At 37.8% G+C, this 17,443-nt stretch overlaps 1 long non-coding RNA gene across 2 annotated transcripts; it reads left to right on the top strand.

The window, feature by feature from the left end:
* Positions 5,238 to 17,286, top strand: LOC110394252. Of its 2 annotated transcripts, none has more exons than XR_002435478.1 (3): positions 5,238 to 5,792; positions 16,632 to 16,770; positions 16,887 to 17,286. It is a non-coding gene; the product is annotated as an uncharacterized LOC110394252 (long non-coding RNA). The 2 variants fall into 2 exon arrangements; XR_002435479.1 differs by lacking the exon at positions 5,238 to 5,792 and adding an exon at positions 16,096 to 16,178.

Below are 17,443 nucleotides of genomic sequence, written 5' to 3'. Positions count from 1 at the left end.
AAACAAAACTTAGACATTAATATACACCACAGAAAATCCAGACAAAGGAAAGTCTGCGTGTGTGACTCACGTTCAGAAAGAGGATCATTCTTGAATCTCATGTGGGTACCAAATCCATAGGAAGTCAGAATTCATTATTTTATTATCTCTTGTTGCATTCCTGAACTCTCTTGAACAATGAAGGACTGGAGAGAACTTCAGTTTTAGCTGAAAAATTTAACGTGATTATTATTATTCTGCAGATTATTGTTGCTTTTCTATGCATGTTTCCATACTCTTTCAATGACATCATATGTCCTAGATGACCCCATGCTTCAGAAATCCAGCATTCTCAAGGCTGATGTATAATGAATCTTTCCCTCTCAGTGACAAAATATGTTGCGTTGATTTGTCAAGGCATTCCTTTTGCTACACTTTAAACTATATATTATGCTCTAATTTATTGCTGCTCTGCTCTTTCCTCATGCACAGACAGCTCACATGCATTTTGCATCCGATTTATAGACTTATTGATAATGCTATTCCATCAGCATGCCAGAATGCTAGATAAATACAGCTGAATATAATTTGAGCAAATATTAGATGCTTTTAAAACTAAGATTTGCATCCTCCTTCTGTCTCTTTGTGTAATTTGTCATTCAGGGCAACAGAGCTTTCCAATAATGGGAAATCTCATATTTCTTCAAAGAAAGAGAATGCCAATATTTGCCACCTTCAACACTTCACGCATCAGAGGAAAGCATGTGTTTTGCTGAACTGTATAATCCAAAATTTGGGTGAAAATGGACATTCTACTTTAGCAAAAAAATACAGAAGTAGAATTATCATCACTTGTTGCAAACACTTTCTAAGAATTAAGGTAAAGCAGTGTTTCAGAGAAAACCTAAAAGCAATCATCAAGAAAATGTTATATTGAAAGAAATAACAATCTCCATAGACTAATTCATCATTGAAATCTAGTGGTGCCATACCTAAATAAATGCATTATAACAAGCAGTTCAGATACTGCTCTAGAATATTGTGGATTACTGTTTTACATTCACCACTTTGGCTTCCAGTACATAGCAAATGCAATGTTCTTGTCATGACATTACAAGAAGCTCTTAAAACCTGTTCCAACCTTCCTGTGTCATCTAAACACAAGCAAAGAGGAGAATTTCACTTTCCATTTTACAAATTTCACATTTAGATCTCTGCATTGTATCAGCATCACTTAGCAAATATGAATTCAGAACTGGGGGAACATTTTGTAATTGTTCTTTGTTTTGACAGCGATCCCACAGCAGAGAACAAGCGGTAAGGGCAGCTTTTGTATTTAGAATTACATTGAACATAGTGGCATGATTCACTGGAAATGAAACTTCATATAGAACTGTTGCTTCCGGATGTTTTTGCTTCCAGCTGGGTTAACCTTTGTTAGCAGATTTCTTTTGCTATTAAATTTTATTCATGGATTTGCTTTATTTTTTTCTTCTTGCAGAATGAGTGGAATACTCATCCTTTAGCCATCTGTCTGCTATTTTTCCTGGTCACCTCCCACAAGTCATGAAGATGTTAATTTAGTGTCTGTACCGCACAGATAGGTAGATACTTGCTCTTTTGTAATTTGCCACTGTTGAGAATATCTTGCTGTTTATCAGCACAGGAACTATCTATGTTGTTCCAGGAAGGCATTCAGGTTGATTTCATGGGGCCGTTCTTTGTTATTATCAATGGAGAAAACTGCCTGATTTATGTAAGAACATCTCTTTAAATCCAAAGCCTTTTTTGACTATGCAGTCTGGAAAGTTACTACCAGGATGAATTTATTCAGAGCAAGGAGAGCAGCAGAGCAGTGTGAGCTACTTTCAGACAGTTGTGGCTTTCTAACACAGCACCTGCCTACTTGAGATACTGTTCACTCCCATGTCTTATTGCCACCACTGCGGTCAGCAGAACCGACATTTGTTCTTGCGTGAATGAGAAGAGCTGCTGCGAGAGATTTTCTGTGAAAGGATGTTTATCCTCTGGAATATGTTTTCCAAAGTCTCAGGGCAGTACAAAGTTGATGTGTCTTTGAATGTGCTTCAGCTCCATCTGTCTCAGAAGTTACTGGTAGGTGAGAGAAGTTATTTCCTTAATGTTTTAAAGACACATCCCTGTTGCTGAGATTTCCTTTTTTTTTTTTTTTTCTTCAGAACTATGTCTTACAACTTCTTAAGTCAGGCATAGTAAAAGTTGAACTACAGAAATACTCTAGAAAATCTCTGTCCTGGTGGTTCCAGAATTCCCACAGTCCTTGTATCTGACCCTGGGCCAGTCATTTATCTTTTGTACAGGATGACTTACCTTCCCTCATTCTGACACTAAGACCATTGAAACACCTCCTCCTTTATCTCCAAGTTTGCCAGCAGAAGCTACCACCTGCAGCACCTTCACATGCAGGTGTGTATTACTTCCTCTTTTCTTAGGCTGACCCAACAGGTTTTCTGATTGAAAGCTGTTTGCTGAGTTTTTCATATCACTTCTATCCTGTAGTCCCTGAAATCAATGCCCTTTCAGTCACTGCTGACTGGTGATACTCATTAACAACGACCTACAGTTTGTGTAAACTAACACTGGCTGTTTTAATTGGAACAAATTAGGAAGTAATCATAGGAGTAGCTCTACAAGTCAGTAACTTTTGCCCCCTGTCCCCCCTCCAAAAAAAAAGTAGGAAAGTAGGAGCTGAAACTGGTAATCTGAGTGGGCAAAACTAGATCAGGGAGAAGATGTCTTCACTGACTTTAATTATTAATGTGTTTTAGTTCATTGGAAGGAAGGAGGGAGTACTGAAGGTTATTATTTAGATAAATGATCTGAAAGGCAAGCATAAAAAGAGAGGTATAATGTGTGAAAGCAAAATCCCATTTCCCCAATCCATTAGCGTTTTTAGTTTTAAACTATAAGGAGATTATCTAATACGTGACATGGGGATAACTGAAAGAATGTAATCAGATGACTTTCTTGTTATTAAAAGGAAGAGGTAGGTTGCAACTAAAGTGAGGTTTTAAATTAGTGCTTTGTGCACATCACAGTCCAAAAATATGCAGTAATAAATCAGGATAACATCATTGATCAAACTCCCACATTATGGTACTTTGCATTTCCTATATAACATTTATATAATCAATGAAATGCCTCTATAGAAGACTAAACTCTATGCTGAAGGTTGACCTTACCTAAAGAACACTTGTATTATATCGTCATTGACAAGGCAATTTTCATCAGAGATGAAGTAAATATTTAACAAGGAGCATTTCCTTTTTCCTCTGTTCTTTCTCCTTTTATTTGTAATTGCTCAGCTTCAACATATTGGTTGTAACTCTTCCCTGAAGATCAATCTGTGCTTCTTTTTGTTATTTAATTCTGATGAGGCAACTTTAAAAAATAACGCTTGGAAGTAGGAATGGTACTCTGGATTAGATACCTATGAATGCACAAGTTCAACAAATCACCTTTCACCTATTCATTTATCTATAAAAAGTGAAAGTGCAGGCAATAATAAGTACCATGCCACTGACAGGAGTTCACCAGTAATAATGTTCAGTGTTACTGTTCATTCCACTGCTAACACTGTCTTTTGACATGCAGGGTAAGTTAATTGTTTTCAGAGACAATTTCCAGCAGCTTTTCCTACCTCAGAGGGTGTTCTTAACTATTACCAAAAGTCTTAGTCCATTATTCCTGCAGCTTTGTTAAACATACAAAACATGGTATGTATCTGAGTCAAGGCACAGTCAAATACTTGGAAGTCTTTCCGTGATGACAGCAAACTTTGGATCTGGTAACATACACTGTAACAATGATACCAATTTATACTTGTTGGTTGCCATTCCACATCTTAATATCTGTTCCTATAATGTATTATGTTATTGTTCTTGACATAGCGTTCATTTGTTATGCAGTTCTTGTTCAGGAGCTCTACTTGCCCAGCTAAAACTACAATATGGCATTTTGAATAAAATACTTTTTTCTCCTGCTTGCAAGCAAGTTATGAGATTTGTGTCCATTGCAGTTTAAATAGAAAGCAGAGAATTGAGCTGAGCCTTAAGCAAATCAAAGTATCTGAACTTCTCAGGCTTTTCCCAAGATTGGATTCCTAGTCTCTGCATGCCTTGAAGATGGAATCTTACCAGCTAACTTTAGTTATCTGTGAACAGACATTTAGAGTTGAGCAAATTAACCTACTGTCTCTCTTGACTCAAAGGGAAGAAAGAAAAGCTTCTAGAGGTGATGAACTATTCTAGATAGAGATTAATCACCATGTAATCTACAGTGACTATAAAAAGAGCCTGGAGAGATCAATCCTGCTGAAGAATCACTGTAGGTATCTACTGTTGAGTGAGATTAACCCAATCTTAGTTATGTTATGTGTAAAATTGGCTTAGAAATATCTTCTTATGCTTTGTGATATTATACTCACTAACTTAGGCCTCTGAGGTCACTGCTTGGAAGGGCTAAATGAGATTCCTCTGGATACATCCAGGTCAATTCCATGCTCCAATGTGCTCTGTGAAGGAGCGTTTTCATAAGCTGTATGTACCTTGTTTCCTTCTCTCAGCAGCTACATCTTAATCCACCATGTGACAGCCAGTTTGTACCCATCACAGGATAACACCCTGTGATTTGCTGATGCAACTGTGACTGTGTTGAAAGCTGGATTAGTGAGTAGGTGTGGATTAGAAATAATACTTCCACCCTCATGAATTTATAATCATCACCAACTGTAATCTATATCCTCACTATTTTTCATCCAAGACACTGATAATGTCTGCCATCATCAGAACATTCCAGGCTAACAAAGCCTTCTCCTCCCTGATTGTTCTCTCTAAGTGCTTTAAAATAGCACTGATTTAGCTCTGACAGATGAAATGGAGCCACCTAAAGAGGAAAACTCATCTGACTCATTTTACACTTCTGTTTCAGAATGAGATGGACAGCACCCCAGTCTCCACTAACCAGATGGTGTGATCTCCACTGGTTCAAGAGGCAGCTTTGTATGACAGTTGCAGCCGATTGTTTTAGGTAGCCAGGTAGTATTTGGCATTTTGCTGCCCAAAGGACAGGGCAGTGAAACAAAACCATACGTGTACCAATTTTAACAACTTCATGTTTGAGTCTGGCACATACATGGCCCTGGAAACCACTCTAATGTACTTCTGCATCTGGTAATGTCTCTTTCAGGCAATCGTTGTCTTTAAAGATCAACTTTTTTTTTTTTGCAGCTGCTGTAGGATAACATCAGTCTGCCACTTACTTGTCCTGGCAATGCATTTCCTTACCCTTCCTTACGCTAACACCAGGACTTACAGCATAATCCACCAAATCCAAGATTTGATCCAAATGTAACTAATCAGCTGTTATTTTGGCTGGATCAGTTTTTTTGATTTGGCTGCAGAAAGAGGTAGACAGCAGTAGGAAAGGGAAGAGAAGTGCCCTTTCCAATGGCAGTACAGGCTGCAACTAGGCTAAATGAGTTATGAAAAGGCACCATTAGCAGATTACAAAAATGTACTGCGTCAGGATATCCTGCTGGTGGGACAGTTAGTTCCCGTGTTGATTTAAATGAGAATTCATTACTCTACAAGTGCAGCTGGTCTTCCTGTCGCACCCATCTGTATTAACACCTGTGCCACATATGAAATAGGCTCTGAAACACAGGTGAAAACAAGAACAATTACAAAACCCCTTTTTGTGTAGTTGCAGTGTTTATCACGAGATTTCTGTCTCTTGCTCTCCAGAATAATTTTGCCAAAATAGCATGCTGACAGGTAAACTAATATTAAGAGCAAAGCTCTACGCAGCTGTGTATGTGTGTGCACTTCTGGGGAACTGGCTGGTTCTGTATAGTTGGAATTTCTTTTCTCAGGATGAGTTTTCTTCTTCCTTACTGGTGCATAAGGTAAGATACCTATTTTTAGGACAACACATATTTGTCTGGATTCACTCACAGAGCAGTGCTGTTAAACTTACTGCACTCCATTCCTCTATATAACCATGAGAAAAGGGGCTATGTGTAAGTATCATGTAGAATATTACAGTTAAAGAAATAACCGGAAGGGTTTTATTCTCAGTCTTACAATGGTAATTGTAAGGTAACAAGGTATGCCAAGATATTTGCTTGAATTCTCATTTCTTTAATCCCGAATCAAGCATGTGAGTGGTTCCAGTTCTAAGACCTATTTGTTGCCGGTGTGGTGCAATATTACTGCCTGTTTTTGTGGTCTGTAGATGAAAAGAGTAAGCTCTAGAGGAAGGTAAGCATACTGGCAATTTGACCTTTTGTTTCAGTACAAAGGGTAACTAAAGGTTTGACCATAATAAGTATACTATTTGTCTACAGATGAGCTGGCTACATGCAGGAGTTGTTTCCTTCTTTGGCATTCACAGAAATAGAACAACACAGGTTATATGACTTTAGTGCTGCTTGGTAAATCGATCATGGCTGTTTTCCATTTCAATTTGAGTATTGCTAAAAACTCGATCTAGTGTATTTTAATGCAGGATCAAAACCAAGGTCAGACTGAGTTCCAGTCCTGCCATAATAACTGCCTCTTTGTAGCCATCAGCAACTCACTTAATCCCTTCCCTCTGAATTTCGTTTTGCAAAACAATTATAAATATGCTATGTTGTTAACATGCACCACGCTGATGGTGAGAGAACTGTTTAGATCTTCTTTATAAAGAGTGGTGGTTAAGAAGAGTGCTAGGGAAGAAGTGTTATGAGAAATAGACCGAAGTAGCAAAATTCAGATACTGAACCTAATTGGATTTCCCTAAAGATGAAGAAGCCCTGGGATTTTTCACTGAGATGGTGGTGTGGTGCTGGCACAGCTACCCAGAGAAGCTCTGGATGCCCCATCCCTGGAGGCACTCAAGGCCAGACTGGATGGAGCCCTGGGCAGCCTGATGTGGCTGATGGCAAGCAGCCCACGGCAGGGGGTTGGAACTGGACGATTTTTGAGGTCCCTTCCAACCCAAGCCATTCTATGATTCTATGATTTAGGGTTCAATATGACCATGATTATTTTTTATTAAGAGGAGCAAGCAGTTGATCTATTTAGATAGACATTCGGAATTCCCTATTTAACCACAACTTCACATGCTCAAGTTCAACAACTGCTGTTTCTGCTCAGCAGAAAAGGTCATTCTCGTTAGATGACAATGCAAATTGGATACATCACATCTGCATATTTAAATATGCATATGAGCGTTCTCATTTTTCTTTGGAAGTACAGACCTTTGAGCCAAGTGGAATTTGTTCTACTCTAAGCTTGAAAGTGAACTTCTATGCAATAAAGATGATTGGGTGTCACAGGGCATCTGACATATTTTGGCTAATTGTGATTCCAGATATTTGATGGCAGACAGGAAGCCTGTGGCTGGATTTCACAAGAATGAAAAATTAGAAGTCAGCCTAGATTCCAGTTTTTGTGTAGGAACAGAGGTGATTAAGCAAAATTATTAGACCTATTCAAGGCCAACATCAAAAATTGTTTTAAAGACCGGTGTTAAAGATTGATGTTAGTACCAGCCTCTTGATGCAGACTGGGAATGTTGCCATGGAACAATCCCAGCCTCCAGCAATAAGGAAACATTCAAGGTCACTGCAAGCCTAGGTGCTTTATATAGCATGTTTCAATGCCCACTTGGATTCTAGGCTGACAAGGGGATTTTGTAGTACCAAGCATTGACCTTTGAGTAGGTAATCATTGAAACTGATTATCAGATGAGAGAAATCTTGCCATTGTTGTTTGTGATATACAATACAGTATTGTTCTGCAATAGAATTTCAAAATATTGTCACATTTTGTTCTTTAGTAACTAGTTGGAATAAACGTATGATCCAGTATTACCCTGCAGTTCCTTCAAAAATAATTACATGCTAAAAATTGTAATATATCAAAAATTAATTACATTAAAAGTGCTTACTAATGTTTTGTTACTGCTCTCTTTAATCTTGGCATCTGCATGCCATCCATTAATTTATTTCAGTAAAAACTACAGGTCACATTGTGAAGTTCTTAATATATTTCTGTGTAGTTAAAGTTCCCCCCTTTTCTTTTTCCATAGTGTGTCTTTGGTAAAGACATTGATTTGGGGTACATGATTGTGTGAATGCAGTGATGCGTGTAACAAAGGAAAACAGCTAAGAAGACACTTTCCTTTATTTGTATTTCAGATTTGTACATTAGAGTATTTTTTCAGTTGATGTTATTTAAACTTGCCAGTTTTTATAATTAAGTAAAACATGATAAAGAGTTTATTTGGGACACAGGCTTCAATGTCCTTAAGTAAATAAAACAAACTGCATAATAAAATAATAAGCCGAGGAGACATTTCAACAATAATTAAACTGCATTTTTCTTTTTTTTTTATGTACATAATCACACAATCTCATTTAAAATAATGTTATAAGCTGCTGCTTCTTTACAAAGGCAAAAACACCATCCGTAGTAGAGTCAATAGGCAGTGATTTTATCAAAGAAAGAAAAATCAGTACCTTATTTCAAATTAATTCAGTGTAGCTATCAAAGTATTTTGATGCTTGTAGAGAAATTCTATAGAGGCCACTGTGCAATGCTGTATCCCATACCAGTTTATTTTTACTGCAAGATAACAATGTATTTCAGAAAACTTTAAATAAAAATAAGTGTGCACACACACAGACATATAAATATATACACATCATGTATAAGTATACATACAATGTAATATATAAATACTCATAAACATTTTAAAATGTACACTTTAAAACTTTTTGCATGAGTGAACCTTTAAATAAATTCTTCCAAAAACACCATCGACTTGTCCTGCTGACATTGTGCAAAAGTATTTCTTATTCCACAACAGAGAACAGGAAATGCTATTTGAAGTTGGTAGTTATTTCTTGACTCATTAATTCTCTATGAGGACTAGGTGTGTGTAAAGAAAATGGACAATATAGTTTCTCAGATTTTCTGTTACTCTCAGTACTTAAAATGGGATAGGCCAGGCAGAAAAACAAATTTGTGATTGCTTTGAGTGTATGGTATAGTCCACAATTACTTTTCTCTCTAACTGATGGTTGAAGTGGCTCACTCTTCTCAGTTGTATCATAGATTGGTTTGGGTTGGAACGGACCTTAAAGATCATCTAGTTCCACCCCCCTGCCATGGGCTGGTTGCCACCCACCAGATCAGGCTGCCCAGGGCCCCCCCAACCTGGCCTTGAGTGCTTCCAGGGATGGGGCATCCACAGCTCTCAGGGCAGTCTGTTCTGCTGCTTCTGTTGTCTGAACACAAACTGTTCCAGATAATTCATTCCAATTGGATTTTTTATTTTCACTGTTTTATTTTCCCCAAGTCTGTCTGGCCATGTACTGTTTTATCAGTACTGCTGGAGGGGTTGTTGAACCAAATCAAAGAAGAACAAAGCTGGACAGGATCAGCATTACACCCCAAGAGGTACTTTTTCAAAGTGCTAAAGTGAAATAAGCTTTTGGGTTTTCAGAAGCACTATGGAGATTACTAGTCTGTAGCACTGTAAAAACAAATTACATGTGGGGAGCTTTGAATTGTACAGTGTCTTTGGTGGGATTACTTCACAAGTGCCAAATTATGTGATACATTTCATAATGAGCAGACAGAATAGGTTTTGATTCATTTATAGTTCTTTAGACCACAGAGTGGAAAACTGAGGTTTCTGTCAGAGTTATCTGACTAGAAAATAAGAAGAATGGAAGTATGTACCAGTGAAGGGTACATTTGATATAGGGTGAAGAGAGCCTGGAAAGGTTATGAGCATTCTAAGATTCTGCCTTCACCACTACAAAGGAAAATACAAACAGTATAATTTGGGAAAACAGCAACGTTCAATTATTATTTCTTTCACAGGTTTCCTGAATGCACGCAGGATGAAATGTCACTTTGGTAATAGACTTGAAGAGTGAAGAAGACTCATCTGAAAGAAGTTGGTTGTTTTCTTCCTTGTTGATGAGAACCAGGTGTTAAATGCACAGTGGGGCAGTAAGTAGGTCTGAAATAATATTCTATTTGTGAAGAAATTCTGGGAACATGGTGCTCAGTGCTTTACCAGTGCCTACAAGCTGCTGAATTATTTCCTATAGTTTTTACTATTCAGATGAAATGACCCATTTCTATCAAAGTTTCCCAATGTGCCTTATAGTGACTTTTATTGTAAATTTTTTAGCATTTGAAAAGATACGAACGTTTTGCTTTTGATAAAGAAGTGAACCCTAGCTAAAATACTGTTTCCGTAAGAGCAAATAAGGTGTGTTTTGGGTTATCAACACACAAGATGCAATACAGTATGAATGCATCCTATGAAACCTCAATAACTTTGCACTATCCTTTAAATATGTGATTAATCACAGAACAACATGATTTAGAAACAAAGACCATGTGTCTCAAACAGATGATTTCTTTGTAACCTTAACAGCATTGAAAATAGTTAAAATAGATGCTGCAAGGTTATCAGTAACCACTTTGAAGGGAACAGGCTTCACAGAATAATGAATGAATGTTGTACCTGCTTTTAAAATTGGAGAAACCTCTTGTCTGTGTGCCCACTTAGAAGCTCTACAGTCTTCTGTCCTCTCATAGATGATACAGAGTCAGCACATTATGGTGAGCTCACTAAAAGCTCCTGGATTTGTCACACGATGTGTAAAGAAACAAGAAAACTGAAGGACATTATTACCTCCTTGGGTCGGGGAGAAGATGCACTCCTTGGTCAGATCGTAGCTGTGGTTGAGCCATGCATGACCCCATTACTGATGTGAAATGGGATTGGTGACCATTATCATACACTGATGGAGATGAGAGGATGGATATCAACACTTCCAACGTAGTGTGGATAAGGCTGGGAGTTGTCCTGCTCCTCTCGTTTCAGTCATTAGCAACATGTAGGAGGGCAGGGCACACTTGGCCAGGCAAAGGAGGCATCTTAAGCAGTTGAACAATTTGAAGATGTAACCTGAAAGCCAGCTGTGTAGGCAGAACTTCCCCTTTGCCACTCTGCTGTTGAAAGATCAAGAGGCGTGTCTTTTCTTTGTGCAGGATGCGGTTTCCAGTGAGAATTCTTGGAATGATCGTGGACAAGATTTACTAAGAGGATGGCAAGCAGGCAAGGGAGTAGTGGCATTTCCATGAAGAACTGTTGACTCTGTCTGCACACCTCTATTTTAGAATATACGGGAACCTGAGACAAGATGGGGGCATTGTATTTCCATGGTAACACAGGCTAAACCTGCATTACCAGGCACAATCAACAGGGTCTGCTTCTATAGTTGACCTATCCTGGACTCAAGTGCCTCTGTTAGTCCTCTTGTCTATGAAGCAGGCACAGATATTAAGCTGTTAAGAAGCTTTCAGTTATCAGTGCTATTTGACTAGGCAATCCAAGTGGACAGCGGTGCAGAGAGAGCATCTAAAGCATTTTTAACCTAGTTGGTGGTATCCTCTTGTTTTATGAGATCTGAGGGAAAACGAATATGCTTGGCATGGAAACTTGGAAGCATAGTAGCATGACAGATGCCCATATCCCCCACTCTTAAAATGTGGTATTTGGCTCTTTTTAATGAAGATATAGACAAGCTTTGTCAGAACTGGTGGTGCCTCATTTACAATGACAGTACCTATAGAGTTGTATGCACAAGAGCCATGTAGCATAGACATGTATGGGATGTGCAGCATGGGTTATCTCTGCAGGTGCAATCACTGTCCAAATGGATATACTTTGTCTATAATGTATGGTTTACAGGACCTAAAATTAGAAATGTGGGAATATTTTAGAGTTAGATGAGTCACAGCCTGTTCCTTGGTCTATCCTCCCACTAGGAAGACAGCATGAAATCTCTGGAGTCCTCCACTCAACTACTTAGAGACACACAAATGCTTTAATTCACCATAGATGGATTTTGCTTTATATGAATGCCAGAAGACTATATCTCTTCCAGGTCTTGAGAATCCTGCCATATTTTCATCATTTGGAGGTGTTGTTACTTTACTGTAATATCTACTTAAGAAAGGAAGCTCAGCTCTTAAAACTAAATGAGCTGATTTCATATTATTGGCATGATTTTTGGTAGAAGGCCTGCTAAATCTGAGGCCTGTTACTGAAAACAAGTATTGGCCTATGTTATATAATAATCTGTTTTCACAATTTCAGCATTTCCTAATAGACCACTGGTACAATTGATGAATATTATATGTTCTGTTGATCAAATACTGATCATTGGATCTCACTTAGAGTATAGGCTTTGACAGGATAACTGCACAAAGTTCTGCTGGCCAGGAGACCTTAATTGCAGTGGCCCTTTTGGGCCTCTGCATGCTAACAATAACCTTACACAACAAATTAAAACTTCAGCGTGGTAACTGGCAGATATCGTGAAAGTCAATTTTATATACGTGAAAGTCTACTTTATATATGAGTACTGCATGAAGAAATACCTGCTGAAATTTATTTGGAATGTCCTTGAGCAACATTGAATTCTCCAAATTACGTTGTGCCTGTGGAACAAACCTATCCATTTTGCTAATGAGACAGAGGAGAAAGATAAAGATTTAAAAAACGCCTGGCATCATATTTTATTAGTCACCCAATATTGACAGGGATCGAGGCTGTTAAATTCCAGAAAAGGATTACTTATTATCTTAACACTCCTGAGATGCATTAAACACATTTGAATTTAATTAGAAAGGAGTATCCATGATTTAAGAATAAATCTTGCCCCTATTAATTTTAGAAATTAAGATGATTTATTCCCTTTAAAATTCCTAGCATTTTGGATAAAAGTCCTTCATAAAAAGTGCAGGGCTTACTGTCAACGACAAAATTTATACATGTGATTTTGTGAACCTAACTGAAAAATGGTTGTAGTTTAATACTGGATAGATTTTTGAAATGCCTTCCATGTGGTATTTAACAGTACAGTTATCTTAGTCATGATGAGTCAGATACTAAATTTAAGAGAAGAAAATAAAATGATTTAACTAATAGAAAAGTGATTTTTATTGTTTAAAGATTTGGTCTTGCAATCCATTTTCTCAAAAAATTGTTGTAAAATTGAATGTCTAAAAATATGAAAGTAATGAAAAATAATTTGAGAATAGTTCCAAATAAGCATGTATAGTCCTGCTGATTATTTATCCATCTGTATATCTATCTGTCTATCTATTTATTTATTTTTAAAGGACAATGGGTACAGCCATGTAAGTTAGTCAGGAACTGATAATATGGGTGGATATTTGCTTTACATTTATAATACAGCTAATGCATGGTCATGTTTTACAATCAATACTGAATTGGCATAATAAGATAACCAGTGAAATGTGTTGAATGGCTCAAAAATCAACGGAGAATGTTCAAAAATGAGAGAAGCAATGGGAGATAAGCAATCTGCAAAACTTGCAAAGAAAGCACAGATCTAATGATGGGTGAAACTCTAAAGCCAATGCAGCATGTTGTGTAGATGTAATATTATAGTGCTCTCCAAAAAACTAGAGCAGAGCAGAGACTGTTTTCCTTTTAAATCACAGTACATAAGAGCTTTAAGGTTGAGAACTAAACACAGACTGAGTAGAAAGCACATCAGTGTAGAAAGCAGTTATTGGGCAAGAACAGAAAAATTGTTTGAGGCTGGTTTCAGAGACATATGCTGCTGCTGTCAGTCAACTAGTAGTAGAACAATGCTAAAGCTTCTAATGATTATTTTCTAATGCAAAAAATATTGGCTTCATTATTAAATAGCTCTTTTGGATCCTACTGTGATGTTGCCATGGAGCCAACACATGATATTGGCAAGATCATACCCCATATGAGCAAACATAACATTTCCAATCAGTAAAATAAGTATTATACGTACTTACTACTTCAGGAAGTTCCTAAAGATGAGAAGAAGTATGAGCAAAACTGGATAAAAATGTAGAGAAGGAAAAAGAGAGTTTTTTTCATGCAAGTCTTTATTCCAGCTGATAAACTACTTACTGCTAATATCACTGGCAGATGATACACACAGAAAAAAAAAAACATTGGCAAACACTGGAAAATAACAGAGTGGTAAGTTACAAAGATGAAGTAATTATACAGAGCAATCTGAAATGTTTGGGAAACAGAAAATAAAGTGGGCTTGAATTCAGTCAAGTGTCCAGGGATGCACAAAGAACAAGGAATCAAGATCTTGTCTATTGAACCAGAGCTATTTCAGGAAAACCATAATTTGGAATAGAAATTATGGATTGCTGCTGCTTGATATGAGATCTCAGTGAGGAAACACTGTATTCCTAAACTGGATTTAGTGACTCCATCTAAACTGAAGGGGTCACAAAACTTCCCTAGCTTCCAAGTCCAAGTGCTCAACAAGATCTACCTGCAAATCACTCTTTTCCTCACAGACAGTAGGCATCCAGCCTATGTTAAAAGATTGGAAAGAATTCAGTGAAGAAAGGAAAAAAGAAAACCAACCATGATTTCATGGTTGAAAATCTTTAAAGAGTAACTTTGCTTAGAGTAAATCTTTGACTGAAAAGGAGATTCTTAGGTGAATTGCTATGAGTAACAGGAAATACCAAGTATTAAAGTTCTTCACTGTACTTGAGAAGGACAGAACAAGAATTGTAGTTAGAAGCTGAAGGCAGTAAAATTCAAATTGGGAGTGAAGCATGATTTTTAATATAGATGGTAATTAAATATTGAATATACCATGAAGAGAAGTAGTGAGTTTTTATTCTTTTGATCCATCCACTCTGGCTGAACACCTGTCAGAGACTGATTTAATCAGACACTAACTTCTGAGTTCAAAATAGGCAGACTGGTGAAAACGAGGCTTGTCTAGAGACTTTGTTTTGTTTTGTTTTGTTTTATGATTTATTGACCCTGGCAGAAGTTTGGGGTTCTGCTGATAAATACAGAGTAGAGGGGGAGGATAACCTCCCTCAACCTGCTGGTGATGCTCTTTTTAATGTATCCCAGGACACTCCTGGCCTTCTTGGACATGAGGGCACACTGCTGGCTCATGGCCAACCTGTTGTACACCCCGACACCCAGATCCTTCTCTGCAGAGCTCCTCTCCAGCATGTCGGCCCCTAACCTGTACCGATGCATGTGCCATTCCTCCCAAGTGTAGAACTCTGCTTGTCCTAGTTGAACCTCATCAGGTTCTTCTCCACTCAGCTCTCCGGTTAAAGAAGGTGATCTAAAATTCATTGACAAATTCTGTGGGAATGTTCCCAGTGAAGCAGTTCCAACTCTAGTGATTTCAATTTTAGCCAATTCAACTAATCTGATTACCTTGAATATCCCAGCATCTTTTCTGGAGTATCTCAGAGCTAACCCAGTGCACATAAAAACTTCATTGGAGATTCAGAATACCAGACACTGTATTATCTTGAGGTAGAAAAACTGTTCTTTTAAAACAAGGCTGAAAGGGAACAAAACAAGCAAAATCTGTTAAATCCTCTCAACTTTTACACACAGGGGTTAGGCACCACTAAGAGTCAGTTTAATAGAATTCTGTATTTCATTACTCTTTCTGGGTGTGCATGTACTCGTACATTGGCAACTTGAGAAAAGTTTCTAGATTATACTTAGAACAAACTTCTTAGGGTTACTGACGAGGTCGAAAGAATCACTGAGGACAATTCCAGCGCTGTCTTTTTTTCTCTGTGTCTGAGGTATGGATGAAAGCCTCCAGAGGTCTTCTACCTACTCATAAAGGTACCTCAGGCTTAATTTTTGTGTTTTGTATTTTTCTTTTGGTAAGCTTCAAATATTACTTTTGTACTGATGAACCCAAATCAATGTGTTTGTTGCTAAACCTTCTCATCAGTTTGCAACAGTAGCCTATGCTAGACTGCATATCCTTTGATATAAATAGCTTTTGCTGTGGTGGCTACCATGACCTTCCTTTGTGGTGTAGACACCTTGGAACTGAGCAATAACTTCTGCCCAGGAATGAAGCTATTTTTTTTCCCTGCCTTTTCAGCAAATATAAATGTTTCAAGTTTCTGATGATTCAGCTGCAAGAAATGGAAGAAAGAACTTGCCAGTCCATAATATGAGACAAATTATGTTCTGTATCCACTCGTCAGGTATATTTAAAATTCAGTATGCAGCTGGAACTCCAACCGTGCTCCTCCTTCATCTTCCTATCAGTATGTGTATTTCTTACATACTTACTGCAGGCCTAATCTCTGATTGTTCCCATTTTCCCCTTTTGCCTGGAACCTTCTTGCTCTCTTTGGTTCTTATCCCTGGTTTGTCCAAGCTACAACATGTATTTTTGCTTTCATCACAAATCTAGTGAAGGCCTAAATGATTATCATACCATTGCAGCTTATTGTGTTTTGTGTTATTTATTGTGTATAAGACGATGGAATCTGGGAACCTATCTGTTCTGTACAAACGTTAAGCGCGATCTTTTCTAAGAATAGGGTTTGTCTTTTCACTGACATTCTTCCTGTAGATGTCTGAGAGCATTTGATTTCTCTGAGAACAGGTTCTTGGATATCAAATTGTTGTCTGCTTTTTCCAGTTGTGTTTGTTGTTAAGGCAAAATACATTACTTCTGTCTTCAAACCTTGCCTTGACTGCACTGTTCTCTCTAGACCAAGTCTGGATCAAGCCCTTCTCACATGCCGAAGTCTCATCCAAAATCATCTAGGCAGCTACAGATGCTTGAACCACACAGTGTCCCTCAAAGAAGAAATGACTGAAGATAAGGGGGAATAGTTGAAGAAAACACAAGTAAGTAATTATATTATCCGTCAGATACAATCTATTGCTGTGGAGTGAATAGCTGTGAAGTAGGACAGCTTTTCCCAAGAACTGTGTCAAAGACTCTGTTCTCATTGCTCCTCCAGGTCTATTTTTAGTGGTCCTTTTCCATTCTTGAAGTCTCAATAAATACTGAGACACTCTCCCTGCACAGGCAGTGGACTTCAGAAGGACAGAGGGTGGGATTTTTTCTGACCTCCTACACTCACGGTATGATTCTGCCTGCAAACTACTTGTCTGTATCTTCAAAAGTGTGGAAAGAACCAAGGAGAAACTGTGGCCGTGCTGAAGCAGAAGGCAGTTCTCTACAAACTCAGAACTTCAAGCAATACATCAGATAGTCGAAGATGACTTTTCTAACTATAAAATCTGATAAAACACTTTGACATGTGCTTTAAACCAAGAAAATGGGCCAGAGGCTAGGAGATAAATGTTGTCTGAATGACAGTTGGCATAAAGATCATGTACGATGTGTCAGTAGGTATAAAGAGGCAGAAAGTGATGTTCCTTACTTCGGAACTTCCTTGGAATGATGTTACATGTTTGGATAGAAACAAGTGTTCGATTTGCTAAACCACTATTTATAGTGTGTACTTGATTAAGAGTTGGTTTTGGTGTATGTTTAAACAACTGTGCTACCGCT

Source organism: Numida meleagris, chromosome 2, assembly GCF_002078875.1.
Source record: "Numida meleagris isolate 19003 breed g44 Domestic line chromosome 2, NumMel1.0, whole genome shotgun sequence".
Classification (NCBI taxonomy): Eukaryota; Metazoa; Chordata; class Aves; order Galliformes; family Numididae; genus Numida; species Numida meleagris.
Note: the sequence above shows the minus strand (reverse complement) of the source record. Positions and strands in the feature narration are given on the sequence as shown.